The sequence below is a fragment of the Oryctolagus cuniculus genome, chromosome X (genome assembly GCF_964237555.1).
Source record: "Oryctolagus cuniculus chromosome X, mOryCun1.1, whole genome shotgun sequence".
Lineage (NCBI taxonomy): Eukaryota > Metazoa > Chordata > Mammalia > Lagomorpha > Leporidae > Oryctolagus > Oryctolagus cuniculus.
The window spans coordinates 89,071,222-89,082,713 of record NC_091453.1 but is presented as its reverse complement, the minus strand read 5'-3'; positions in this window follow the sequence as shown (position 1 = coordinate 89,082,713).

The window sequence follows — 11,492 nt, the reverse complement described above, 5'->3', positions numbered from 1 at the left end:
CTTACATACCATGAACATGGAAGATTTTTCCAATTTTTTGTATCTTCTTCTGTTTCTTTCTTTAATGTTTTATAATTTTCATTGTAGAGATCTTTCACATCCTTGGTTAAATTTACTCCAAGGTATTTTAAGTTTGTTGTAGCTATTGTGAATGGGACTGATCTTACAATTACTTTCTCAGCCATGGCATTGCCTGTGTATACAAAGGCTATTGATTTTTGTGTTTTGATTTTATATTCTGCAACTTTACCAAACTCTCTTTTGAGTTCCAATAGTGTCTCAGTGGAGTCTTTTGATTTCCCCTATATTAGTAGAATCATGTCATCTGCAAACAGGGATAATTTGAAATCCTCCTTTTATGTCCCTTTGATTTCTTTTTCTTGCCTAATAGCTCTGGCTTAAACTTCCAGGATTATATTGAATAGTATTGGTGAAAGTGGGCATCCTTGTCTCATTCCATATCGTACTGGAAATGGTTCCAACATTTCCGCACTCAATATGATACTGCAGTGGGTTTGTCATATATTGTCTTGAGGAATGTTCATTCTATACCCAGATTGCTTAAGGTTTATATCATGAAAAGATGTTATATTTTATCAAATGTTTTCTTTGTATCTATTGAGATAATCATACAGTTTTTATTCTTCATTTTGTTAATGTGATGTATCACATTTATTGATTTGTGTATGTTGAACCATCTCTGCATACTAGAGATAAATTCCACTAGGTCCGGGTGAATGATCTTTTTGAAGTGTTGTGAGATTTGATTAGCTATTACTTTGTCGAGGGTTTTTGCATCTATGTTCATCAGGGATATTGGTTTATAGTTTTCTTTCTTTGTTGAATCTTTTTCTGGTTTTGGAATTAAGGTCTCATAGAATGATTTTGGGGGTGATTACCTCTGTTTCAATTGTTTTGAATAGTTTGAGAAGAATTGGAATTAGTTCTTCTTTAAATGGCTGGTAGAACTCAGCAGTGAAGCTGTCTGGTCCTGGGATTTTCATTTTTGAGAGGTCCTTTATTACTGATTAGGTCTCCATCTTGGTCTGTTTAGATTTTGTATGTCTTCATGACTCAATTTTGGTATGTTTCCAGGAATCTAACAATTTATTCTATATTTCCAGTATTTTGGCATATAGCTGTTTGTAGTAATTTCTGATGGTTCTTTTTAATTTCTGTTATATCTGTTATGTCTCCTTTTGCCATCTCTGATTTTATTGATAAGGGTTGTCTCCCCCTTTTGTGGTTAGTTGGGCCAATGATGTATCAATTTTATTTTTTCAAAAAACCAGTTCTTCAATTCATTGATTTTCTTATTTTTTGGCTTCGGTGTTATTTCTTCTCTGATTTTAATTATTTCTTTCCTCTTACTAACTTTGAGTTTGGTTTTGTTTTTGGTTTCTATGACATTGAGATGCATTGATAGATCATTTATTTAATGCTTTTCCAATTTATTTTTTCTTTTTTTTTAAGATTTATTTATTTGACAAGCAGAGTTATAGAGAGGCAGAGGCAGAGATAAAGAGAGAGAGGTCTTCCATCCTCTGGTTTACTCCCCAAATGGCTGCAATGGCTGGAGCTAGGCCGACTGAAGCCAGGAGCCAGGAGCTTCTTTTAGGTCTCCCATGAGGGTTCAGGGGCCCAAGGACTTGGGCCATCTTGTTCTGCTTTCCCAGGCCATAGCAGAGAGCTGGATCAGAAGTGGAGCAGCCGAGATTCAAATCAGCACCCATATAGGATGCCAACACTGCAGGCGGTAGCTTTAGCCGCTATGCCACAGCACTGTCCCCTTTCCAATTTCTTGATGTAGATTGCTACAGATTTTCCTCTTAACACTGCTTTTGTTGTATCCCATAAATTTTGATGTGTTGTGTTGTTGTCTTCATTTGCTTCAAGGAATTTTTTAATTTCCTTTTAGGTTTCTTCTGTGTTCCACTGTTCATTCAGGAGCATGTTCTTCAGTCTCCATGTGTTTGCACATTTTCTATAGAGTTTCTTAAGTTGTTAATTTCCAGCTTCATTCCACTATGGTCAGAAAAGATACATGGTATGATTTCAGTTTTTTTTTTAATTTGCTGAGATTTGCTTTAAGGCCTAGCATATGATCTATGCTAGAGAAAGTTCGTGCACTGATGAAAAGAATGTGTATTCTGCATCTGTGGAATGAAATGTTCTGTAGATATCAATTAAGTACATTTGGTCCATACTGTATATTAGCTCTGTTTCTTTGTTGACTTTCTGTTTAGTTGATCTGTCAATTAATGAAAGTGGGGTGTTGAAGTCCCCATTATTATTGTATTGGAATCTATGTCTCCCTTTAGATCCATTAACATTTGTTTTAAATACCCAGGCACCATGGAATTGGGTGCATATTTATTATAGTCACATCTTCCTGTTGAATTGATCCCTTAATCATTACATAGTGACCTTCTTTGTCTCTTTTAACAGTTTTTGTGTTGAAGTCTATTTTGTCTGTTTCTATGTGTAACAAATCCTTAAGCATCTTTTGTAAGGCTGGACAAGTGATGACAAATTCTTTCAATTTCTGTTTGTTATGGAAGGTCTTTATTCCACCTTCACTGATAAATGAAAGCTTTGCTGGGTACAATATTCCAGGTTGATAGTCTCTTTCTTTTGGAACTTGCACTATGTCTCTCCATTCTCTCCTAACCTGTAGAGTTTCTGATGAGAAATCAGCTGTTAGTCTAATTGGGGAGCCATTGAAGGTAATTTGAGGTTTCTGTTGTGCACATTTTAGAATCTTTTCTTTATGTTTTACTGTTGAAAGTTTGACTATAATGTGTTGTGGTGAAGCTCTTTTCTGGTCATGTCTATTAGGAGTTCTATATGTTTCCTGTACTTGGATATACCTATCTTTCTCCAAATTAGAGAAGTTTTCTGCTATTATTTTGCTGAATAGCCCTTCTTCCACTACCTCTTTCTGTTAGGAGTTCTCTTCAGGAACTCCTAACACATGTATGTTTGGTCATTTGATAGTATCCCATAAATCTTGAACAATATTTTCAGTTTTTCTAATTTTTCTTCTTTTTATTTGTCTGACTGAAATATTTATTTTTTAAAAGATTTATTATTTACTTGAAATTCAGTTACAAAGAGACAGAAGGAGAGGTAGAGAGAGAGAGAGAGAGAGAGAGAGAGGTCTTCTATCTGCTGGTTCACTCCCCAGAGAGAGAGAGAGAGGGTCTTCTATCCGCTGGTTCACTCCCCAGTTGGCTGCAATGGCTGGAGCTGTGCCGATCTGAAGCCAGGAGCCAGAAGCTTCCTCCAGGACTCCCACGTGGGTGCAGGGGCCCAAGGACCTGGGCCATCTTCTGATGCTTTCCCAGGCCATAGCAGAGAGCTGGATCAGAAGTGGAGCAGCTGGCACTGCAGGCATTGCCCATATGGGATGCCAGCACTGCAGGTGGCGGCTTTACCCGCTAAGCCACAGTGCTGGCCCCCTGACTGAGATATTTCTAAGAATATGCCTTCTAGCTTGGATATTCTTTCTTCTGCCTAACTAAGACTGTTATTGAGGCTTTCCACTGTATTTTCTATATGACATACTGAATTCTTCATTTCTAATATTTCAGTTTGATTTCTCTTCACTATCTCTCAATAAATTTTTTCATCCATATTATGCATGGATTTCTTTATCTCGTGAATTCTTTTCTCTGTATTTCTGAGTCATCTTGTGATCATTCTTTTGAATTCCTTTCAGGCATTTCATCAATCTGTTCCTCTTAACATTCTAATATTGAAATGTGTGTTGCTTTCAGGGAGTCATATTTTCTTCCTTGTTCTTATTTCTTTCATTACTGCATTTATTTTTCAGCATTTGTGGAAACACTTGTTGGTTTTCTCCTCTGATGGATTCTTTCTTTGAAATAGGCCTGTGTGGCCTAGTGGAGTGTCTCTCCTTCAGTGCATATCCAGAGGCATGTGCTGGGTAGGGCTGGGGAGCTCTGGTCAGTGCTCAAGAGTTGGGCAAGAGTCCAGGGTGACACCCAAGTTGGGCATGGTAGATCTCTTCTGTTGTTACCAGAGGAGAGGGTATGATCAGATCTGTTGGCATAATCATACCCTTACATTCTCTCTTCTAAGATAATCAATGCCTGGGATTAGCTGACAGCGGCTGCAACCCTCACCCTCATAAACAAAAGGATCTGTGCAGTCCTCAATGTGAGCACAGACTCCTCTGCAATGACTCGACATACCCCAGGCAGTCAGGGAGCTCTGAGCCTCTGAGACCAGACACAGTGATTGCCCAGAGACCCAGCTATACCCCACACCCTATCACGTAGTCACAGAATTCCCACAGTCATAGTGTGCAAGGCTCCCACAGTCACAGGGTTCAGGGGATCCACTCTCAGCCCCACGTACCTGCCCAGTCTGGAGAGAGCCGAGGTGTTCCCAGAGCCAGCTGCCTATGGGTGCTCTGCCTTGGAAGTTTGAGCCCTGAAGCCTGTGATAGGGTGGGGAGAAGAGAGCACCTGACAGCCCTAAGTGGGTGCCCAGCCCCCCTGGCAACCCTCCAGGCCAGACTCAAAGTCAGTTGGGAATGTGGATTTTTCCCTCTGAGAAAATCCTCTAGTTGCATGAGAGAGATGCTGCAGCCACTCGTGGAATTAAGATGGAGTTTTCTCCCCGCTGGTCGCTGGGTGCCCTTGTGGGGAAATGGGGAGAAAGAAATGCTTTTGTTCTCATAATCAGCCCTTAAGGCATGTGGATCCGGCTGAAATGCCCATGAGAGTATTTCAGGCATGGAAAGCCAAGACACTCTGGCAAAAAAAAAAAACCTAAATGAAAGATCTCCATGAGTGAGATCCCAGTGGAAAGAATGGGTCATCAAAGAAGGAGGTACCTTTCTCTGAAGGGAGGAGAGAACTTCCACTTTGACCATGGCCTTGTCTAAAAATGATCAGAGTCAGTGAACTCAGGGGGCTTCCATAGCCTTGGCAGCTCATGACAAGAGCCTAGGGTGATTACTGATGCCATAAACAAGAGTGTCAATTTGTTAAGTCAACAACAGGAGTCACTGTGCACTTACTCCTCATGTAGGATCTTTGTCCTTAGTGTGCTGTACATTGAGATTGAATGCTATAACTAGTACTCAAACAGTATTTTTCACTTTATGTTTCTGTGTGGGAGCAAACTGTTGAAATCTTTACTTAATGTATGCTAAACTGATCTTCTGTATATAAAAAGAATCGAAAATGAATCTTGATGTGAATGGAAGGGGAGAGGGAGTGGGAAAGGGGAGGGTTGCGGGTTGGAGGGACGTTATGGGGGGGAAGCCATTGTAATCAATATTCTGTACTTTGGAAATTTATATTCATTAAATAAAAGTTAAAAAAAAAGGAAAAAAAAAGAAATGCTTTTGTTTTATGGGGCCTCTCTAGGGCTCCAGGACAGACTCAAAGCCAGTGTGCAGTCTGCAAGATTCTCCTTCAGGCAATATCACCAGTGACAGGGGTTGCCGCAGTCTGTTCTCACCTCTCTCTCAGAAGCTGGCATCCCCTCCAGTGCCCAGCTGTGGGAGTTGTGGGTGGTGTCCCCACTCCCTGCTATGTGTTTGTACTGTCCTTGCTGTTCCAAGGCTTCTCTCCTTTTACTGTAGAATTTCCACTGCCAACCTCTCCAACTCTTCCCTGCAAATGCACTTCTTCTGCTTTTTTATGCTATGGTCCCCAAGTCAAAATCAGCATGTCTTTTCCCTATCCTGCCACCTTGGAATCATCACCCCCTTTTCAAAAAAGCTAGGTTTTCATGGTCGCTTCTGGATTCATTTCTTGGCTTATAAGGTCTTCATCACCATCTAATTTTCAGCTCTGCTTTCTCCTTGGATTTTACTTCTTGATGTTTTGGGTAAGAGGGCCTATACGCAAATGTTTTCCTGAAACCTTACATGGAAGATGCAGTTGGACAGAGCTATTGTGTATGAAAGTACTACCAGCACATTTGCTATTATTCTGACTAGTTCCATAAGCAGATCAAAGTTCCCAGTGATCCTGCATGAGGATATATTAGGTCAAAATGCTGTCCTTTTAGGTCATCATGCCATTCTGTCATCTGTGTACAATTTTTCCTGAAAGGCAAATGGTTTCTACATTGTGTCAATGAACTCACAAAGCTATGAAAGAGTCTGATGAAAATCAATAGCTAAGTCTCCACAGAGAAGAGCAATCTGGTGGTTTCCTGTCCCGAGTCAGTCAGAATTTGAAATTCCCCCTTTGTCTGGTCTGACTTTCAGCTAAAATCACCTCATACCTTACATATCATAGCCTGAGCATAATTAATTGAATAGATTTAAATTTGCTGCATCCAGCACTTTAAACATTAAGGCTGCGTGCCTGAAAGCATCTAGTAAGAGTTCTGGCTGCTTTCTTTTTTGGGTCAACTTTGAGATCCAATGAGTGATTTAGGCTTTGGATCCAGTAGAAGGCTCTAACTTTTCTTAAACTCTTATTATGTGCTAAGTACTATATTAAGGACTGTATATGTTATTTTATTTAACCTTCATAATAATCTTGTTACCCTTAACCTATAGATGACAAAACTGAGACTCATAGAGGTGAAGATATATGTGTAAGAGCACACAGCTTTCAAGTAGCAAACTTGGTATTAGAACTGCAGTCTAGGGGGCCGGCGCTGTGACGTAGCAGGTAAAGCTGCCGCCTGAAGCGCCAGCATCCCATATGGGTGCCGGTTCATGTCCTGGCTGCTCCTCTTCCAATCCAGCTCTCTGCTACGGCCTAGGAAAGCAGTAGAAGATGGCCCACGTCCTTGGGCTCCTGCACCCACGTGGGAGACCTGGAAGAAGCTCCTGGCTCCTGGCTATGGATCAGCACAGCTCTGGCTGTTGCAGATGGAAGATTTCTGTCTCTCCGTCTCTCTGTCTCTCTCTCTCTGCCTTTCCTGTGAAACTCTGACTTTCAAATAAATAATAAATAAATCTTTAAAAAAAAGAACTGCAGTCTATTACCTTCATAGCTGCCATGTACTTTATATTAGATTTGTGCCTCTAGAATTTAATCATTTATAATTTAGGTACCACCTCTACAGTCTTACCTTATTTTTTTCTATTTTAAAAAGATTTATTTATTTATTTATTCTGAAAGGTAGAGTTACAGGGAGAGAAGGAGAGATCCACAGAAGGAAAGGGAGAAGGAGAAGGAAGGAGGGAGGAGGGGAGGGGAGAGGGAATCTTCCGCGGTTCATTCCCAAAATGGTTGCAATGTCCAGGGCTGGGCCAGACTGAAGCAAGGAGCCTGGAGCTCCATTGTGATTTTCTATGTGGGTAGCAGGGGACCAAGCACTCAGGCTATCCTCGACTGCCTTCCCAATGCACTAGCAGGGAGCTGGATTGGAAGTGGAGCATCTGGGACTCTAACCTGTGCTCATATGGGATGCTGGTGTTGCAGGAGGTGGTTTAACCCCCTGTGTCACAATACCAGCTCCTTGACCTTTTTTCCTATTAATAATCTCATAAAAAATTAAAACTCCAATATTTTAGCCATTACTTAAACAAAGATACCTTGAAAATCATTTTTGGGGGTGTATATTGTGGTGGGGGGTGTGCATTATCCATCTAGGCAATGTTTCAAATCCACTCATGTGCTGTTAATGTACTGCATAGTAGTTTGGAAACAGTGCCATAAAGGAGTAAAGGGAAGGCAGGTAGGTGCTTGAGTCACTCCCCAACTCCATCAGTCTTCCCCAGAGCAATCAAGTCAGCTAAGTATGTCTAAAAGCCATCAGACTGATGGTAACATAACTTAATTTGTAAGAAAGAAGAAAGTGAAAACGTTATAGTTCAGTGCTTCCTTGAATTTTTAATGTTATGGGACACCAAGGAAATGGTATTTGTATGGCACAGTGAGGTCAAGGACAAGGCTGCTCCCAGCCCTGGGCCACATCCAGCCACACTGAGGGCAGAGGGATCAGTATCTCAGCATAACCATAACATTTTTGTGGTCCTCCAAATATCCATAGCTCATTGGATTGGGAAGCTCTGCTATAATCTACAATTTGATTGGCTTTTAGGAAGGAAAACCATCTACTTTGATAAAATCCACTTAATTACTGTGTATGTATACTTGTGTGTGTGTGTGTGTGTGTGTGTGTGTGTGTGCATTGCTGATTATGCCCTGTTTCTATTTCATTTCTGGCAGTTAGTCCTGTTGGTGGGTCATGTTACACAGTACTCAGGTAAAGGCAACTAAAGGACACATCTGGGAGTCCTTATTTTTTACTTATATTCTTTTATTATAATAATAATGGAGTTGCTATGCTATTAAAATAATTCAGGTGTCTTAAGATTATTCATGCGACTATATGCATGATTATTCAATTTGAGACAGTTTGAATATTTAAAATAAGTTAGTAGCCAAGAGTTCTTGAGACTAAAATATGTTGGTGCTCAAGACCTTATTTCTTTTTAAAAAAATATTTATTTATCTTTATTTGAAAGTCAGAGTTACACAGAGAGAGAAGGAAAAGCAGAGAGAGGTCTTCCATCCGCTGGTTCCCCAATTGGCAGCAACAGCTGGAGCTGCGCTGATCCGAAACCGGGAGCCAGGAGCTTCTTTCAAATCTCCTGCTGGTGCAGGGGCCCAAGCATTTGGGACATCTTCTGCTGCTTTTCCAGGCAATAGCAGAGAGCTGGATCAGAAGAGGAGCAGCGGGGACTCGAACCGGCGCCTATATGGGATGCTAGCACTGCAGGCAGTAGCTTTACCTGCTATGCCACAGCGCCAGCCCCACAAGACCTTATTTCCAAACTAGTCTCTACTCTCACCCTTTTTACTAAGTGTCTCTGTAGAAGCCCAGATGCCATCAGCAATGTGTACACTCATTCATATTCTGCTTGTGACTTCCTCCTGACTTTGGGTCTCTGAGGATAAGTTTTTGCCTGTGTAGTCATATACCTCCAATTCTGGACTTCTGTTTGGACTCTTTTCTGTGTAGTACATGAACCATCATGACTATCATGATTTATTTCTCTAATCCGTCTTGCTCTGTTTTGTAGATATCCATGATGTCAACACATCCAGTGGGCATAGTGTTACAACTCAGGACACAGCTGATTATGGCTCAGTTGACTATTGTAGTAGCAGCATTAACCTGGCAAGGGCCCAAGACCTGGAACTAGATATAAACACTGGTTGGCTTAGGCACTGGAAGGGTGTATTTGAGACTGGGAAGCAAATACACTCAGCAGGGCCAGGTTACAGTCTAGGTAAACAGTTGGCAATGGGAATTAATGTACCCCAAACATATACCTTCAGTTCTGAGCTCTTTTTTTTATGAGTTCCATTCCCAAATACCTATCTGTTTACTTGGAGTCCCATACTTACTCCAAATTCAACATATTCCAAATTGTATTTGTGATAATATACACATGTCCCAATCCATTCCACTTCTGGTGTTCTCTATATCTGTGAAAAGCCTCATGATCTGTCCAGTTACTCCAATCAGAAACCTGCTGGTGCTAGTGGGGTTATCCTTGGTCCCTCTCCCCTCCCACCTGCATTGAATGCCTCCACAAATCCTATCAATTTTACCTTTTATGTGGCCTCTCAAATCTTTCCCTTCCTTTCCAGCCTCACTGCTGTCACTCTAGACCAAATCACCAACATCTGTCACCTGGAGGACTTCAGCAGCCACATGAATGGCCCCACTACCTCTATTCTGGCCTCCCTTTAATCCATTTTCCTTATAGAAGGAAGAGTAAATCAAACCATGTCTTCACCATCCTGCTGTCCCCGGCAGACTAACATTCTGCTATAGCTTCCTGCGCCCTGTGTACAAAGACAATCACTCCTATGGGCTGCAAGAGCCCAGATGGTCTGCTTTGGTTCCTACCTATGTCTTTAGCCTCCTTTCATAGCACCTTTCCCCCCAATTCAGGGCTGGAACAGTTTCCTTCCAGTTTTCAGTAAACAATTGGAGCACTAGCTTAACTAGGATTTTAATTTTTTTAAATAAATTGCAGCATAGCTTGCAAGTCAACATAGAAATCTATTATCTTAAGATGATTGATGGTGATGACAGCGCTATGGTATTGGTTAAGGCAGAGTTTATTGTTTTATTAAATTATTTATCATAAAGATAATAAATACTAGAAGTCAAGTAACAACACTATTTACTACCTGTCATTTAGGCTGCACTTTTATCTTTTTGTTCAAAGTATATGCACCATTATTTTTGCTCTTACCACATTCTGGTGAGGTATGCAATACAGGTATTTGTATTCATTGCCTACAGGTAGAGCAACTGAAATTCATAGTAGTAATGATATAGCATAGTAAGTCAGGGGTCTATCTCAGTCCAAAAGTCCTGAGAAATAAGTAATAAATAATAGTAGTAGTAATAGATACCATTTATAAAATCCTTACTTTCTCATGTATTATCTTATTTACTCATTGTGACAACCCTGTAACATAGGCAATATTTATCTATTACATTTTCTGAAAGATTTTTCTTAGTTATTTGAAATGCAAAGTGACAGAGAGGAGAGAGAGAGAGAGACAGAGAGAGAGAGAGGTCATTCATTTGCTAGTTCACTCCTCAAATGCCTGCAATACCTGGAACTGAAGCCAGGAGCCAGGAACTCCTTCAGGGTCTCACACATATTTGGCAGGAACCAAGCACTTGGGCCATGATGCACTGCCTTCCAGGTGCATTATCAGGATGCTGAGTGAGAGGCACAGAGGAGCGAGGATTCAAATTAGGAGTTCTGATACGGTGTGAGGGCATCCTAAGTGGCAGCTTAACCTGCGATTCCACAATGCCTCCCCTATTCATCTATTTTAAAGATGAGGACACTGAAGATTAGAGGTGTCACTCATGTAGTCTGTGTGATTTTTATAACATATCTTCAATCTATCTGGTTTTCAAATCACTTCATCTTTTAACTGCTTTTAGTTCTAACTGCTATGATGTATATGGAGGAGTTATGAAGGCAGATGCACTTTCTTCGTTAATTGCTGACATTTTGGTATGCAATGCCCTGTGCATGATTCTTAGAGAGTTGGCCTGAATCATTCAACTGTCTGAGAACTGTGCTCACTTTACACTGGAGTCCACACTGGACACAGGGTAATCTAAGTCTCTTTTGCACCTCAATGTCTTTCTGGTCCCATTCATTTAACCTCTGGTGCCTCCCATTCTCTACTTCTCCAAATGGCAACAGAGACGAATGAGAATGAAAGGGAGAGAGAGAAAGAGAAAGATTCTCCTGAAGAGTTATAATTGATAGTAGAGCAAATGTCTGTCACTCACGCTTTTCCTCCTTTCTTTTGGAGCCTACCGTCTTCCTCTTGGCCTTCCAAGGGTGTCTAGCAGGAGGATTATCTAGGCCTATTCTTCCTACACCAATCATATGAGACTTAGAAAAAGTGAGTACTACTTGCCTTACTCTTCTCACCAGAGGTCTATGCATTTGGGGATCCTGGTAAAGTAGTCCAAGCCTGTGGTGCTGAGGACAC